Source organism: Nuphar pumila, chromosome 11 (assembly GCF_984573655.1).
Source record: "Nuphar pumila chromosome 11, dmNupPumi1.hap1.1, whole genome shotgun sequence".
Classification (NCBI taxonomy): Eukaryota; Viridiplantae; Streptophyta; class Magnoliopsida; order Nymphaeales; family Nymphaeaceae; genus Nuphar; species Nuphar pumila.
This window is the reverse complement of record NC_143259.1, coordinates 60633153-60653217: the sequence shown is the minus strand read 5'-3', so window position 1 is coordinate 60653217 and position 20065 is coordinate 60633153.

The following is a 20065-nucleotide window of genomic DNA, read 5'->3' as shown; positions in this document are numbered from 1 at the left end:
TTTTCATAACAAGTTCATGTGTTTTATCATGTCATAGCATATTCATAGGCATTGTATCTTAGGCATAAGTCATATGGTTTTGGTCATGGATTGTAAAATAGCCATATGCTCTTTATAAACCTTATGACAGCCGGTTCTTGGGTATTATGATTTATGTGATATCATAACACTTCATTTTATTCTCATTTAGCATAAGCATACCATTTGGGCATTATATATGCATTCATTCATTAGCCTAGACATCACCATATGGATGTTGATTCTTAACATAGTATTTTCCATTTTCTTCCATATTTTGCATTTTGCTTTATACTAACTCTGTTTTGCAGGAATATCTGGAAAATGTTGATTTCCTTCTTAGATTAGGATTTTATCATTTCAATTTCAAGGTTGTAATAGTTAGATATTCATGAGAATTTTATCTTTTCAAGCATAGATTAGAATGTATGAACATGTAAATATCATGAATTACCTGTTTCATATTATTTTGCTTTTATTTCAAAAATTCACCAATGGTGAAACACGAATGGCACGTGCACCGTTCTAATAAGAGGTAATTAATTCTAAGCAAATGACCCACATTGATGGCCATAGTCAAGATGTGGACAATGCTTAGGATTTTTATCTTTTATGAGATAACATTGGGTCCACACTAGATCCCTTTTTTAAATCATCATATTTCTAAATATTTTTCTCCTTTATCAGAGTTTAACTTAAAATTAACTCAAAAATGTATATCAATGGCCATAGTCAGGATATATTGAGAGTTAATTTCATCTTAAACTCTATGAAGGCACCATAATGCATTTTATTCTTCATGTGAATTTAAATACAGATTATTATATAATACATTCAATGACCATAGTCAAGAATGTATTATATCTTCAGTCTTGTTTCAATTCATTTAAAGAATGAAATGTGCTCTTCAAGTTCAATTCTTAAATTCTTTAATTCATTCATCATTTCAGATAGAATTACATCATATTTTCAAAATTTCTTTTTAAAATCCAAGTGATTTTGAGATAATTCTTCAAATACCTTCTTCATTTCTCAAATCAATTCTTATCTATAAATTCAAATTCAATTCTATCTCATTTCAAAATTCAAAAATTCAATTTCAAAGTCCAATTTGACTTTGAAATTTCAACTTCATTTTTTATATTCCAAATTCAATTTCCAATTCAAATCAAATTTCAGAGTACAATTCAACTTTGAAATTCCAAATTCATTTTCAGGATTGAATTTCAAATTCAATTTAACATCTTAGATCAAATTTCAAAGTTTGATTTAACTTTGAAATTCCCAGATTCATCTCCTGATCTCAAAACTCAAGTTTAAAAACAAGTTTATTCTTTATTTTCCAAAAATCTACAAAGTTCTATCCAAAGATTAAGTCTTGATTCTCAATTCAAAATCAAGGTTTTGAGATTGATTCTGAATCTCAAAATCCGATTTTCTCTAAAGTTTAAAGCCCACTTTTAAATTCAAATTTGGATTTCCAAAATCCAGATCCATCTTCAAAGTCCCATTTTGGATTTTTAATCCAAATTCAATCTTGGATTCTAGATCTAGAACCCAATTCCACCTGGGATTCAGATTTTCAAAATCAAACCCTTTCTTGGATTCCAGACTTCGAATCCAATTTCATTTAGGATTCCAGATTTCGGATTCAACTCCATCTTGGATTCCAGGCTTCGGATCCAATTTCATTTAGGATTCCAGATTTCAGATTCAACTCCATCTTGGATTCCAGACTTTGGATCCAATGCCATTTAGGATTCCAGATTTCGGATTCAAATCCATCTTGAAATCCAGATCTAAAAGTCCAATTCTGTTTTCAAATTCCACCTAGACCCAAGATCCATTCTGATTTCAAACTTTAAATCTAGAATTCCACTCCATTTCTTAAATACCATCTTGACTTTCAATCCATTTTTGAAGTCTATATTCATTTTCAAATTTCCCTTCTTCAAATTCAGGTTCATCTCAATCTTTGATTATTTCAAAACTCAAGATCTATTCTAAATCTTAAGTTAGAAAATCTAACTTCTCCAAGTCCGTCTTCAACTTTCAAAAATCATTTTTTCATCATATTCTTCATAATTTCAAAATCACTTGAATAAAATTTCCAAATTCTTCTCAAAAGAGCATACATCTTTTGCATTTACACAGGCATGATTCTTTGTGCATACTTAGACTTAGAATAAATTCTTAGGTAATATTTAGGCAAAGCAAAAAGGCATAAATTTGATCCTTGGTTCGATTACACCTGGTAAAGGCGCCAAGAATGGTCGAACCTCGTACCGACAAGCGAGCCCCGTCTCCCAATTTTCCCGCAAATATTTTCAAAACAGAGGCAAGTACTCTTTTAAATCTTTTCAAAATTAAGGTCAAGTGAGACCTTCGCAAAAGAGTTTATCTCTCTCTCTCTTCCTTTCTTTTCTCTTCTCTCTTCTCTTTCTGTCTTTTATTCTCCCCTTCAAAAAGGGAAATAGAGGTTAGAAAGGAAAAGAGAAGGAAGAGAGAGAAAACAAGAGAGAAATTTTTTTTGCGATGATCACAATATCAATGGCCATAGTCAGGATATATTGAGAGTTAATTTCATTTCAAACTCTATAAAAGCACAAAAATGCGTTTTATACTTTATTTGAATTTAAATATAGATTATCTTATAGTACATTTTATGACCATAGTCAAAGATGTATTATATTTTCAATCTTATTTCAATTCATTCAAAGAATGAAATATGCTTTTCAATATTCAATTTTCAAAATTCTTTGATTCATTCATCATTTAGGATAGAACTACATCTTATTTTTAAAAAATTCTTTCAAAATCCAAGTGATTTTGTGATTATTCTTCAAGTATCTTCTTCATTTCTCAAATCAATTCTTATTTTCAAATTCATCTTTCTATTCTCAATTCCATCTCATTTTGAATCTCAGACTTCAAAGTCCAATTTGACTTTGAAATTCTGAATTCATCCCTAAAATTCAAATTTCCGATTCAAATCAAATTTCAGAGTTCAATTCAACTTTGAAATTTCAAATTCATTTTCAGGATCAACATTCAAGTTCAAATTCGATTCAATATTCAAATCAAATTTCAGAGTTCAATTCGACTTTAAAATTTCCAGATTCATCTCCTTATTTCAAAAATTTTAATTGTGAAAATCAAGCTTCATTCTCTATCCTTCTTTTCTAATTTCAAAAATCAATCTAGGGTCCCTCAGATCCAAATTCGGGTTTCATGTGAATTCCCAAAATCCAATTCTATCTTCAAATTTCATTTTGGATTTCTCAAATCCAAATTCAAAATCCATTTGATTTTCTCATAATCCAATTTCGTCTTGGATTTCAGATTTTGGATTCAACTCCATCTTCTATTCTAGACTTCGGATCCAATTCCATCTTGGATTCCCGACTTCGGATCCAATTCTATTTAGGATTCCAGATTTTGGATCCAAATCTATCTTGGATTCCAGACTTCGGATCCAATTCCATCTAGGATTCCAGATTTTGGATCAAATTCTATCTAGGATTCTAGATTTTAAATTCAGTTCCATTTCCAATTCCTATTTCCAAAAATCGTTTTCAAATCTATTCTTTAAGTCTAAATCCAACTTCAATTCCTTTTTCAGGTTCTGAGATTAAGAATTCCTTTTTCAGAATCGATCCATTCAAATTCAAAATCCATTTTGACTTTGAAACTCCATTTTTTCCAAAATTCTATCTCAAGTCCCAAAAATCTCTTTTTCTCCTTATTTTCTTCAAATCAAAATCCATTTTTCAAAACTCTGATTATTCTAAGACTTGGAATTTCAAGTCTCTTATTCCAGATCTATTTCAAATTCTAAGTTAGATTCAAAATCTAACTTTTTTATACCAATTTCAAATCTTCAAATCATTCCTTCACTCCATTATCAAATTTACTTCAGAATCACTTGGAAAATCCAAAAATTTCTAAATTATTTTCTCAAAAGCATACATCTCTGCATTTGCATTGCACAAGCATGATTCTTTGTGCATTTTAGACTTAGAATAAATTCTTAAATAATATTTTAGCAAAGCAAAAGGCACCTTGCCTGACCAAACCATGAATGACAAGACAACGGATGGCAGAGGCATCAGCCTTTACCAGACAGAGCAACGAATGGCAATGGCTTCGGCTCCTGCCTGACAAGCAGTGAATGGCAGAGGCCTCGGCCCCTACTTGAAGAAAGCAATAAATGAGAGGGGCCTCGGTCCCTGCCAGACACAACAGCCAATGGCAGGGACTTCGGTCCCTGCCTGACAAAACTGGATGACAAGGGCCTCGACCCCTGCAACCCAATGAATGGCAGGGGCCTCAGTCTCTGCCAGACAAAATGGCAATCGGTAGGGGTTGTGGCCCCTATCTGACCAAACAAGGAAATGGCAGCGGCGAGGCCCCTACCTGATGAACGAATAATGGTAGGGGCCCCTGCCTGACAGAACAGGAAATGGCAGGGGCCTCAGCCCCTGCCTGACAGGGTCACGGCAACAACAACACAAAAAAAAACATGGCACAGGGGGAGCGGGAGGGTGCAGGGGGATGGCCGACCTCTCGTCGGTCGTCCGATAGCCCATAGGGAAGAGAGGGGGGGTGCCGCAAGGGAGACTGGCCCCCATGTTGGCTCTCTGACAACCCCAAGAGGAAGGGGGGAGACAACAGGGGCCTGTAGGCTCCTTGTCGACCCTCTGATGGTCACAGAGGGAGCGGGAGGGCGTGGCAGGGGTCGTGCGCCGCCTGTCGACCTCCCGGCAAAAACCCTTAAGAAGGGGGAAAAGAGGGAGGTGAAGAGGGAGGATAAGGGGGTACCTGGAAAGAGGATCGTCGGCGTCGTCGGTCGGCAGTGGTTGCAGCAGTGGCGGCGATCGGCGTTGGTGGCGTGCGCAGGGAAGGAGGAGAGAGCCGACGCGAGGAGAGCGAAGAGGAGGAGGCTCAAGAGAGAGGCGTGCCTCCCCTTGCCCTCCTGCGGTGCTCTTAAAGAGATCGGGGGGAAGTAAATGGGGAAACCCCGGTGAGTTTCCCTAATCCATCCAAAATTGCAGGTGGGGTGCGGCGCTCGGGAAGAGGATTTCTTAAAATCCGCTTCCTGAGTCGGGTTATAAAACTCTATCGAGGATGGGCCCGGGTCGGGTCCGGACCCGATCTGGGCTCGATCCAATACTATTTATTTTATTTTATTTTTAAACATGGGTTTTAGAGGTCACGTGTAAATGAACATAACATTGGACTGAATCCTAACCTTGTTTGGATTTAGGGTTCATGTCCACTCATAATTTGGTTTCAACCAAAAAAATATGAAACTGATACATACAAGATATCATATGGTCCACATACCATAATTCAAACTATTCATTTAAGCAAACATATTGTCTAGTTCAAAATTAAAGTATAACAATCCTAATACATCAATTAAAAATATAGTCTTAACGACCTAGTTAAAAACTAAGTCTAGCCCCCATAATCATAAAAGAAAGTTTGGTTCTTAGCACCGTTGTCGCATCCCACCACCATTTCCAGTGCAACTACCCATCACCTGAATGGTTTATATATAAGGGGTCAGACTCACCGAATATGGTAAGTACAATAATATTGCAAGTTGCACAGAACTAAGCATACATGAAACCCTCATTCGTTGAGGACATACATTTTATCATTATAAGCATAATGCATCAAGTTGCCAAATAACGCATAGCAATGATATACAGTTGTCAATTCCATGCTTTCAATATCCAAGTTTAGAACACAAGCATAATACAATAGTAACCAAAGCTAACTTATAATCTCACAAATGACTTTTCCAACAAATTTATAGTCATTTAATGCCATGCAACATCATGCAAATATCTATAATTGAGTGCTTGCATTATTAGGGCATATTTTCAATACATGTTTAACATAAAACAAATTTGCTCAAGTATAAAGTCTTTGTTTTTCTTGCATACCACTCTCATCAAGTACTCGTAGAAAATATTGAAACAAAAGAGATTACATTGGGCATTTATTATGCTATGTATTTTATATTTTTCATATAATTGAATGATTGATAATCCAAAACGGGTGGTCTGTGACCAAGAGAAGACCCAGTAGCGACAACAACAATTATAATGCATCACATACTACTGCAGCAGTCATGAGACTTACCACCTAGTGTATATTGGTAGTCTCCTACTTCCCGAGGACTACATACCAGGTGAGACGTCTTGCTCTCATACAAATATTAACAATGTTGTCACTTAGGGGTTGTACCACCTACCCTCTCTAAGGTAAACCATAAAATGAATGAGTTATTGGATTCACTTTATTAAAAGAGTTCAATATATTTCATTACATGTTTCTTATATCATTAGGCATTCCAAGACTCAATAGCTCAAGTATCCCTTTAGAGTAATGAGCATCATACTACTCATTTAAGATAGTTATATATTTTATTGGCTCCACATAATCTCAACTCATTAATATGTTGTGATGCCTATCAATTGAGCATCTTGTCTATGAAGGTGATAACTAGCAACTTATGTATGCATGTATCTTTTATAACTTGGTGCACTTTCAATATCGCATGGGTTCTCATCAACCCCTTGCTAGTTCAAGAGCGATACCATGTACATGCATGATTTTTTATGCCTTAAAGTACAACATAATCACATGTTGCACATACATATATACACCATAGCACCATATTGGTTCCTAGAACTCAATATCATTCATCAACATCACAAGTGAGTGCATGTTTTTTATGTCTTATAACACTACATATTATCATGTTGCATCTCAACATATCATGCTACATATAAACATCATACTTAACAACATGAACTATTTCAATATTATGACATCATATAAAAACATGCTTAATGTCAATTCATCACAAGCATGATATTAACATATTTTCTATATACATAACCATAGCATCAATATATGTATTAAATCTAATTTTCTATGCATATAAATATAACATAAAACACATACCTTAAATCAAATTTTCTATGGATATAAGCATATCACAAATAACATACATCAAATCTAATTTTTTGTTCACATAAGTGGGTCATAATTCACATATATCAAATCTTAATTTGTGTACACATAAGCATCACATAAATCACATACATCTAATTTGTTTTTCTATACACATAAGCATGACACAAATCACATGCATCAAATATGCTTTTCTATGCATATAACCATGACACAAATCATATGCATCAAATATGATTTTTTGTAAACATAATTATGATAGAATACATATTACTATAAATCAAATTTTTGCCTCATAAACATAGCACTAACATATTCATCTAATCTAAAAAAAATTTGTATATGAGCACCATATTAAATCTGAAATTTCTATGCATATGAGAGCACCATATTAAATCTGAAATTTCTTTGTATATGAGCGTTGTATCAAATATGAAATTTCTATGCATACTAGTACATTATTAAAACTGAAATTTCTGTACATACAAGCACCATATTAAATCTGAAAATTCAGTGCATACATGCCCATTATTAAATCTGGAAATTTTGTACATACATGCACACTATCAAATATGATTTTTTTTTTACACACATGCAATCTTAAAAAATTTATACATACATGTATATTATTAAATTCATTTTTTTTATACAAGCACACTATCAAATATGAAAATTCTGTGCATATGAGCACTATATCAAATCTAAATTTTTTGTGCATATGAGCACTATACCAAATCTAAAATTTCTGTGCATACAAGCACATTATCAAATTTGAAATTTCTATGCATATGAGTACTATATCACATCTAAATTTTTTTTGCATACAAGTACATTAGCAAACCATAAATTTATGTGCATATGAGCACCATATCAAATATAAAAAAAAATTGTAGAAAACAATATCAAATCTTAAATTTATGTTTATACAAGCATACTATCAAATCTGAAATTTTTGTTCATACAAACACACTATCAAATCTGAAATTTCTATGCATACAAGCACACTATTAAATCTGAAATTTCTTCACACACATGCATTCTATCAAATCTGAATTTTTTTGTGCATACATGCATATTATCAATTTTGGAAATTTTGTGCATGCAAGAATACTATCAAATCTAAAATTTTGGTGCATACAAACACACTATCAAATCTGAAATTTCTTTACACATGCATTCTATCAAATTTAAAAAAATTTATGCATATATGCATATTATCAAATATGAAATTTTTGTGCATACAAGCACACTATCGAATATGGAATTTTTGTGCAAACAAGCACACTATCAAATCTAAAAAAAAATTACACACATAAATTCTATCAAATATGAAAATTATTGTACATATAAGCAACACATCAAATATAAAATTTTCTTATACATACGCATTTCTATAAAAATAAATTTTCATGTGTACATAAGCACATCATTAAAACAGATTTTTATGTGCACAAAACTATTTCAAAAAATTCAGATTTTATATGCATACAAACCTATTCTCAAACACTTTATGTACACATAAATCTCACGTCAAACATTAACATAATTTCATACTTGTATAATACGGTTGTAAGACATGTATAAATCCATATTTGCATAGAAACATATTTCTAATACATGTATAAATTCATATTTACATATAAACATATATCTAATGAATGTTTAAATTTAGTTTTGCATAAAAACATATTTTTAATGCATGTATAAATTAAGATTTGCATAAAAACATATTTCTAATATATGCATAAATTTAAATTTACATAGAAATATATTTATAATGTATGTGTAAATTTAGATTTGCATATTAACTTATTTCTAATTCACGTATAAACTCAGATTGTATAGAAACATATTTTTAATGCATGTTTAAATTCAGATTTGCATAGAAACATATTTTTAATGCATGTATAAATTTAAATTTTAATATAAACATATGATGTGTAAATTCAAATTTATATAGAAACATGATTCAAATACATGTTTCAATTCGGATTTATATAGAAACATGATTCTATCACATGAATAAATTCAGATTTACATGAAAACATGATTCTAACACAAGTAAATTTAGATTTATATAAAAACACAATTTTGACACATGAATAAATTCAGATTTACATAGAAACACAATTTTTACATGTGAATAAATTCAAATTTATATAGAACATGGTTCTAACATGCATATACAATTCAAATTTGATGAAACCCCTAAATCTAACACATAAATAACTTCTATTTCACATTGAATATTATTTTAGCATGCATTTAAAATTTAAATGTACCAAAAACCTAATTCTAACATGCATATAGAATTTAGATTTAGCATGTTTTAGAGCTCTACAATCATACAAGGTTGGAGTATTTTCTTACCTCTCAAATACATATAAATCCAATACTTTAAAAGTTATGGAAATAAAGAAATCACCAAAACCATGAATGACTTCTTCAAAAAAACATGAAAGAGAGCTTCTTAAAAAATCAACAATAGAGATGAACTTTCCAAAATCGTTGAAGAAGGAACCTTCAAAAATGTTGGGAGATGGACTTCCTTCAAAAATGCCAATAAAGAACTCCTCAAAATATTAATGGCTTTTTCAAAAATCGATAACGAAGCTCCTCTCCAAAATTATGAAGGAGAGATAGAGAAGGAGACGTTGAGAGGGAGAAAGCTATGACTTCTTTTTCCAAAATCATGAATTAGGGAGTGATGAGATGAGATGAGGGTTAGAAATATGAGGGAGCTAGGGTTATAATGAGAGGGAGTGAAACTCGATAACGAGAGGGCAAGCAGGATAAGGGTGTCACGGCTAAGGATGGAGGGTGAGAAGCTTCTTCCTTCCTTTTTGGATTGCCCTATTTAGTGGTCTCCCCTTCCACTAGCTCTACTACTCCACTATCTTATGTGCCCCCACTTCGATCTTTTTTTTTCAAGTGAGTTCAAACCCATCATCCAATGGGTGGACCGACACTTGGGTTCCTATTAGGTCTAAAATCACAAGGAACTTAGTTAATTCCCAAATGGATATTAAATATCTAAATACAAAATTAAATAAAAACTAAAAACTAAATAATAATTTAAATGAAATTTAAATATAAATTTAAATTACACCATATTTAAGATAAAATTTTATTTTTATTTATTTAATAATTATTAAAAATTCATAAAAAATTTCTCGGGTATTACAGGTGAGCTTCTCCTTCGGTATTTGCAAGCTTTTCTCACACTTATGAGACTACTCAAACTTGACTCCCTTTCTTAGGAGCTTTGTCATCGGCAAGACAATTCATGAAAAATCGTGTATGAATAGTTGATAATAACATGCTAAACCAAGAAAATTCTTAATGTCTCCAAGAATTTTTTATTGTTCCCATTTATAATCAAACATGCATCATATTAAAACATCTTTAAGAATTGTTTATCATCTAAAATCGATTTCATGTTTTGATCCTGATCATCCCCAACTAGACAGAAGATGAGTCATTACGCTAGTCATTGTGTTAGAATTTCAAGTGCGGCATATGCGATCTAAGATGCATGATACAATAGTATGAAAGTCATCATACATTGTACCATAACACGGTACCACCTCTCTAGGTACACTTGGTTAACACCCATAAACAAAACACACATAAGTCAATATTTGTCGATGTACTATCTTGTCCATGGATGATGCATAACAATCCATTACCATACTCAACAACTCCTAATATGAATAACATGACAACATGCAACACCTACATTCAGTCCACTCTTGCATCAATCAGGTTTCCTTTGGACCCTCACAATCCACATCAATGTCTCTTAGCATAAAACCACAAATCAAAATAGGTCCGGGTAACAAATTCATTAATTTTAGCACACAAATCAAAATCGCAACAAGATCTAAGAATCATAATAACATCAAATCATAATTTATGCCTTTAGCATAAAATCTAAGATTTCACAATAAGATTGGGTGCCTCTAACCCTCTATGATCCTTAAAAATGAGTCTAGATCATTTGAGTTCAATCTTCAAAAAGCCCAGTCGAGATAAAATAATTTTTCCTTCCTAACATGAGACAACGAAGCATGTAAGAACATCTTTATGCTAGTGTCTTATGAGTATGTTCCCATTGACCTTACGGTCATCAAGGACCTCAAGCACACAAAAGATCTGCTCGATCTCCCATATCCAGTTCTTAGATGTAAACAAATGGGTTGCACCCTAGTCAACCACAAACAAAATCGACATAAGTTTTTAAACCCTATAACCATGCTTATTGTGTGATGTCTTTAGTATATTTTTTTTGGGTTCTTGAATTCACACAAAAGTTTTCATAAAACAACACATCATACATATCAATCAAATAATTAAGTTGGAACATCCTTACTTGGCGATGTTGAATTGTTGGATGGGCCATGAACCAATTTTTTTTAACCTAAGCTCTAATACTAGATTTATAATGTCCGAAAATTTTACTTGAAAATACCAATTGTTTTATAGGATTTATTGGTGCATAGTTTGAGAGAACTAAAATTAATTTTACAACTAGTCGAATCAAAATACACATAACATGCAATTTCAAGAAACAAACAAGAACCATGTGTTTTTTTATAGAAAATATATATGAAACACATCCAACAATTTTGATCCATCAAGAACACATCAAATTCATGCTTTCCCACATTAAATCATGATGTAATCACAAAAACATAATTCATAACATGGATCTACATCCGAAAACATACATAATCTTATAGAGAAAACATTTTTCTCAAAACTATTTTCGAAAAAGAATTTTAGCTTATTAGAACCTTAATACTCAAAATCATATAAATTCCTTGGTGGATCTAAGCTAATATGCATACTGATATACATGTGAGAATCATCCACAACATGTTTATATATCCAGCCTCATATACACACACACAAGGTTACAATATACGTACCTCAAAATAAGAAAATATACTAGAAAGGACTCTCTCGCAAGTGTATTCACCAATCGGTCATTCTCTTACATATGCGCCACCAAGATGCAGTTACACCAACCTTCAAAGCACCTCTCCAATGAGGGGCATGTGGGAGAAAGAAGAAAGAGGGAAGAGAGAGGAAGAAAGATGCAGGGAATAGAGAGATTAGGTAAAATCAAGAGAGAGAGAGAGGGGGTTGGAAACCTCCCTTTTATAATTTTCTAATAGTCTCCAATTTTGTTTAAGAAACTCTCTTTCTCTAAGTTATCTTATATAATTTCAATTTTATTACATGTACATTTATGAAATCTTAGGCTAATTAAGATTCCTACATAAAATAGAAAACAATGAAACCCATAAGCCAATTAGAACTTCTAAGGAATATGAAAACTAATTGGCTAGTTTGACTTTAAGCCAAAGTAAAAAAATTTAGGCAAGTAGGAGAGACCCACATAGGGAGAGTGTCCCACTCTATGGGTTGAGTTTCCAAATTTCATGAAATTCTAAATCCTAATTCAAATTAAATCTAAATTCGATTCTAAATTAATTTCCAAATCAAATTAAATTCAAATTGGAACTCAAATTCAAATTGGAACTCAAATTCAAATTGGAACTCAAATTCAAATTGAAATTCAACTCCAAATTGAAATTAAATCCCAAAATAAAATTCAAACCAAATTGATATTCAAATTAACTTGAGATTCAAACTCAAATAAAAATTAAAATTCAAATGAAAATAAAAATTCAAACCAATTTTGAGACATAAAATTCATCTTTATTTATCAAATAATTTTGAAAATTTCTCAAGGGTTACAAGATGAATCACATAATGGCAAGAGAAAAGAGGGCCAAACATGGTGAATCATGAGAAGGAAAGTCTTTTTAAAAAGCCCAAACTGAAAAGGGCCGCTCGAAAGCCTGCCTAAGGCTTTTAAAGTTCAAAACAAAAGAGTCAATTTTCAATTTCATTTTTCATTTTGGTAGTGACTCACTGATTTGTATCGGTATCAGAAATCAATAGTTTTTCGATGTTTCAACCCAAAAATCGGCCCAGTCTTGAGCATACAAAATAATCAAAACTTGACCAAGTTACTCGAGTTTTGAGTCTGAAACATGCAATTATCTGGTTATAGAGAGTCATACTGGTTATTTACTCGAATATACCTTGGGTCGAGTTGACTCGTTGGTGAGAAATCCAACCATGGATGGAACATGTAATTTGAAATTAGGAGGAAATATGAGTAAATTCACTTCAATGTGATTTCAAATTCTAGTTTGTTTCCCATGGCTCATTTAGTGATGCTTGGTTAGCCATGCAAATGAGATTCATTCTTTTGTTTGCTTGAGAGTTTGAATCACATCATATATTCTCCTTAAATTAACCCAATCTTAGGAATGATTCTCTCATTCATTTTCACAATAACAAATTGACACCTTTTAGCTTTAATACAAAATTTAAAAAACTCTTAGCTAACAAAAAGGTACATAACAAATGCAAATAGAAAAGTGAGAAAAAAAAGAAGAGAGAGAGAGAGAGAGATTTGTAAACACCCCAAATTTTCACTCACCTCCCCGACATTTCTACCCAGCATCATCATTCATCCTTTGAGATCACTGGAGGGCAAAATGGTCATTTCTTGAGCTTGGAGCTAGCAAAAGCCCAAATTTCATCTGCAATTCTCAAAATTTATCTATTTTAGCTCAGATGTTCAAAATTCTAGTCCTGACAGGAGACGGGAATCTCCAAATCCTATTTCAGGATTATATTTCATAAGACATGTCATAAGGCATATCATTGCATAAGCATTTCATATCACTGCACTGCACAGCATGTCATTTCGAGGTCCAGAACTCTCGATTTCAAAATTTTCAATCCAGATTCAAATTTCAACTATTTTCAAAATCAATTTCAAAACCCTGGGTCTTCAAAATTGTCAATTCTTCTCATTTTACCCCCAGGACTCTGAATTTCAAAATATTTTCTCAAGAAAACGATTTAGATAGTTTTCAATATGGATTTCAGCCACTTCATCTCAGATCTTACCCTTTTGTCAGCAATTTCCAATATCATTCTTTTGCAAAAATCACCCCACAGGGGCCAACTCTTTTCAAAAATTCTGTTTTGCCAATTAGTCCAAATTTTATGAAAATTCCAAAAAGAGGTTTTCTGGCTTGTCTTTATTTCAATAAAAAAAAAACCTGAATTTTGAAAAACCCAAAAATATAGGAGCCTTGTCCCTGGATTGGCACCACTAGGTCTTTTTCTCTCTCCTCCCATTTCCTTGCCATGTGTCAGCGTGGGGTTCACCTAGAGGTGGCGCCATATGTCATCAGACATCCTCTTCATTCCATGCCATGTGTCAGTGTCCACCATCTTCACCCTGTGCCATGTGTCATTCCAAGGTCACCCTGAGATGCCACGTGTCATGTGCTGCCCTGTCCAGAAAAAGTAGAGCTTGTCTCCCCTGAGGTGGCACCATTTGAATTATGTCTCCTGCAAGTGACACATGTCACTCTCTCCTTTCCTCAGGAAAAGCAGACTGACACATGTCACCTTCTGCTTTTCTCAGAAAAGCAAGTGACACATGTCATTTCTAGCTCCCTTCAGAAAAAGTAGAGGACACATGTCATTTTCTGCTCTCTTCAGAAAAAGCAGGATGACACATGTCTCTCCTTACTTTTCTCAGAAAAGTAAGTGACACATGTCACTCCTAGCTTCCTTCAGAAAAAGTAGAAGACACGTGTCACCCCTGGCCTTCTTCAAAAAAAGCAACCATTCAAAAAAATTCAAACCCAGGCTGAGGTGGCGCAAATCCTAAACCTTACCTTTTCTATCTAGCCTAAGATGGCGCCACATGTTCCTTGTTCCTCCCTCCTGCCAATGGCATTGTAGGAGCCACCCTGAGGTGGCGCCACATGGCCACCCTCCCTTCTTCCAGAGCCAACCTCATTTGAATTTCAAATTTCTTCCCTGAGGTGGCGCCATCTGAAGAACCTTCTCCAGCAAGCTGACTCTTGTCAGGTATGGAACCATCATGGACTGCCACATGTCAAAATCTCCTTTCATCAGAAAAAGTAGAACTCAAACTCCTTTGAGGTGGCACCTTCTGAGACCACTGCCTTGTTCTTCTGACATGTGTCAAGAGCCACTCTAATGTGGCGCCACATGGCATGCTCCTACTGCTTCTAGATTCAAATCTCAAACATCTTTTGAGGTGGCGCCATTCCACAGCTCCCACTTGGCTTCATTTTTTATTTTTATTTTATTTAAAATAAAAGTATCCCACCATGAGGTGGCGCCACATAAGGGCTCCTTGCAAAAAGCAAACTTTGAATTTCGAACCCCAGGTAGCACCCTCTGAGGTGGCGCCATTTGGGAGACTCCTGCAGAGAAAATCAAGCTACATTTTGAAAATTTCCAAAAAAATCCCCTACTGAGGTGTCTCACCCACAAAATTCTCATTTTTATTTTCTCAAAAATCAAAATGGCATGCCCTGAGATGGCGCCACATGGAAGGTCCAGATTCACTGTGTTTGAATTTTAAAAATCTCCAAAATTTCTACAAATACCCTAGCCCACGCCCAGCTCAGGAGAGACCTGTTTGAGAACTGAACTTCATAATTCCATTTTTTTTCTTTCTTGGTTTCCTCTGGATTCACGGCCCTCTGGAGCCCATTATCGAGGTAGCCGCTCATTTTGGAAGTTCCAAAACCGCAGGAGAACACAAGGTAAGCCCCTATTCTAATCGATTTTATCATGATTTGATTTGTGTTGTCGTTTAAAGAAAGAGCTCATCCAAGGGATGGATCGAGCTATTCTCATAAAATGACATATATCAAAAAAATGTTTTAATGCTTTCTTGATTAGATTTCATGTATTCCATCATGTTCATGCATTAAAAATAGGTTAGATTTATGTTTTATTTTATTTAAATATCATGTTTCATAAATTTATTTAATATCTCATGCATTCAGCTTCATTTATGTAACTCTTTATTTTTGTCAGTCAGTCCACACGTCATTTCATGCATTTATTTTTCGTTAAAAATGCTAAACAAATCATAATATGCGCCCCTAGGTGTCCCTAACACTCTGCCCAAAAGTCAGAATGATTTGAAATTGTTTATTGCGTTAAAAGTGCAAGATGGTAGGTCGGGTTTTGTCACCCAGGATACGTTTTGAAAAGTTATCTCCGACTTGTAAAATCGAGACCTCTCTCATATGAGGTCCGATTTTCGATCCAAAACATGTACTGAACTTAGGATGATGTCTAGTACTTACGATGCTTTTCTCGGATTTTTCTGAATTTTTTTGATGTCTGACAAAAAATCCGAGAGTTCGAAACACGTATCAGAGCCTGATTTGGGTCTCTAAGACTTTGGATCGACTTAAGTCGATGGGTTCTCTTTGGATATTATTTCAAATCTAAATTTGTAAAAAGTGATTGTCATGTTTGGAATGTCTTCTATTTTCATCTGAAATTTTACTATTTTTAAAACATTATTAGTATCTGTTTCAGATTTTTCTTGTCAGTCTTTTGTTTTGTCATATTTGTCTGCACTGGTGATTTAGGCCTTAAAAGTCGTATTTTTATCTCTGTTCCTGTTGATCAAATGCCAAAATCATAAAAATGAAAGTTGTTTCTGTGTGTGTTGTTAGTTCCTCAGTTAAATATCAGAAATTTATATGGTAGGATGCTATTTTTTATGCAATTTTACATCGGATCAGGTTGATTTTGCCTCCGTCAGAACCAAATTCTTGTTACCGAACTCACCGTAGTTCCAATCCCGAGGCTTTAAAAAACAAAATTGCTTATTTTTATGTCATTTAGCAGTATGCAAAATTTCAGATGTTTCTATGATAAAATTCTTGTATTACTGCATTAAGTGTTGCATTTGGTTTGGGTCCGTAGGCGAAATTCGCCCTTTTTAGGATTTTCTTTAAATTTTAGTATCTAAACCATGTCATTTTGTGAGTTTTAGCATTCTAGGCTATTTATCAAAATAGGTAGATGCTTCATACTGAATTTGACTGCATTTGGAATTCATTTGAGGCTCGATTTAGCCATATTGTCAAAACAGGGCCCCGTGGGACCCTGATCCAAGCGAAAAACAAGCGAAATTCATTATTTGGGATGAGTTGCAGAATGTCAAATTCTAATTTTACATCCCTAAGGTGTTTATCAGCATGTCATCATGTCTCATCATGCATTTCATCATCATTTGTTTCAATTCGAATTTCAAAATCTCAATTTTACCGAAATTTCCTTCAAAAAACCCTGATTTTAAAGGTGTAACTTCAATATTAGGGGTATTTTGGTCATTTTAACCCCAAATTCGAATTTCAAACTATTTCTTACTGAATTTCTTACATTTACATCATTTCAAATATCAAGAAAGCATGGAAATAGGGTTTATATCCAATTAAGTCCAATAATTTCATAATATTATTGGAAAATGTTGGAAAACCCCACATATTTGAACTAACTCCATTTCAAGTTTGGCAGGGACAATCAAAGGAAGGAGTTGAAGTCTGCAATTTTATTTTATTTCATTTATTTAGTGATGTAATAATGTAAATTTTGGAATAAGAGATTTAATTTTTTGCTTAGACTAGGATGCATATCATATAGTTTAAATTCCTGCAATATCCTGTTTATGTGATTCATGCATTTTATTTCAAAAGCACTATGGATGTACACGAATGGCACATGCACCAACTCTTAGGGAGTTAATGAACTCGGTGGAGTCCATATTTACGGCCCTAGTTGGAATATGGACGAGACCCAGATTCATCATCTCTCTACCAGTCACATTGAGCCTACACTCTTAGGCTATCTTAAAATGCACCTCATATTTCCGATTTTGCAAAAAAATATTGTGAATTAAATCAATTAAACTCTGAACATGTTCATGGCCACAGTCAGAATATGTGAAGGATTTATTTTGACTTAATACACATTTTTCCAACAAATTTCTCAGAAAATCTTTCCAAAGTGCATTCATACATTCATATCATTTGCATCATGAAATCATCTGATTTTTCTCATGATTTTCTTAAGAAAAATTCATTCTCAAAAAATCGATTTCTCAAGAAACTCTGAGAATTTTTCAAAATCGGTTTTTCCAAGTCAAGTTTTCCACAGTTTTCCATGGAAAAGGTTATTTTCTCAATATTTTCAAAAGAAGTCTCTCACCTTTCTCAAAGATCAAAATCGATTTCCAAGTGTTTCAAGGCTAAGATTCTCAAGATTTCAGTTTCTCGAGTTTCAATTCTCCCTCTCCAAAGAATTTCCCCATGAATTTCAATCATTTTCCAAAGAAAGCTTTCAAAAACTTGAAGTTTTTCCTGACAAGCATTTTCCCTTTTCTCAAGAATTCTTTCCATTTTCTCAGGATTTTCATCCATTCATGATTTTCCCACACCTTTATGAACTTTCTCGTGATTTCAAAACCCCTTTCATCTGAGTTTCCTGAGAAATTGACTTTCCCTGAGAAATATCTGTCAACTCCAAATGTTTTCTGAGCTTACATCATGTTTTTCCAACTTACATTTTCCGAAATCTCATAGCACATGCCTGAATTCTCTGTGCATCTAGGATAGAACACAATTTTGATGATTTAACTAAGTCAAACACAATTTTGGTCCTTGGTTCGATTACCCCTGTTAAAGGCGGCAGGAACGGTCAAACCTCGTACCGACAGGTCGAGCCCCATCCCATGGATTTTCCCGCAATTTTCAAAACGGAGGCGAGTATTTCAAAATAATTTCCAAAGTCCGGTCAAGTTTGAATCGCGAAAACATTTTCCTCTCTCTTCCGCAAGGAAGGGAAGACGGGAAAAAATTTACGACAATAACAAGACTTACCATAGAACATGAATAAAATTTTGAACACTTTAAGAACCAAACACCTAAACATGTATTTCTTGACATCTCTAAGTGGATGCATAAAAAAGACACTATAGAACTCAAAACCAGTTCACATGTTACTTGAGTTGGTTTTAATCAACCCAAACATTGTTTGGATCAAGATTTTACTACCACAAACCCATATGTTTGGGTTCAATTTAAGTCAAGCATCCAACACATACCAACTAGAGGTGTCAGCGGGTTGGGTTTACTCAGACCTGACCTAGACCTAGGGATGACAGTGGACCGAGGGAAAGCGGGGCCCCGCCCCGCCTCGCCCCGTTTGGACCGGGGATGAAGGGTATGAAACGGGGATAGAGGCGGGGGTGGAGGATAAAATCCATCCCCGCCGCGGAGGCGGGGCGGGGGTGGACGTGCACTTTTCCCCGCCCCGCTCCGTCCCCGCCACGATCCCCGCCTAATCCCCGCCCCAACCCCGCCCCAACCACTTTTCCCCGCAATATCCCCGCCCCGCCCCGCCTCATCCCCGTTTGGACCGGGGATGAAGGGTATGAAACGGGGATGGAGGCGGGGGTGGAGGATAAAATCCATCCCCGCCGCGGAGGCGGAGCGGGGGTGGAGGATAAAATTTTGAGGCGGGGCGGGGGTGGAAACCTTGTCCCCCGCCCCGCCCCACTGCCATCCCTACCCAGACCAAACCCCATAGGGTTCGGGTATGGTGACAAATAAGAAGGCTCAGGTCCGGATTCGAAGGTCTGATTAATATATGAACCCGGGTATAGTTTGAAAATTTTTATACCAGACCCAGGCCTGACTTGAGTTTCGATTATGACCCATAAAATTTTAATACAAAAATAATAAAAAGTATTATTTTACCGAGTATGGTCGGGTCAGGTTCATGTAGTTCTTATTGGGTCTGGGTATGGTTTCTGTAACGCCCATAAAAAAAAATCGTGTCAAGGTCTGAACCCCTGTGTCGGGCCCGGATCCGGGCTGGACCCGAGCTCGAGCCGACCCACGACCCAGCTTCCCGAATTCTCGAGAAGTCATTGTCTTTAAAAGGACAGCATCTCGGGCGAGGGTCCAAAACCCTCGCCCCTTCTCCCTCATCTGCTTTGTCTCTTTCGCAGCTACCGACGACGACTGGAGACGCCGGCGAGCAGCTCCGTCCGGCCACCTTCTCTCCATCCAGCAAGCCTCCCTGACGACCAGCGATCCTCCCTGCAACCGCCACT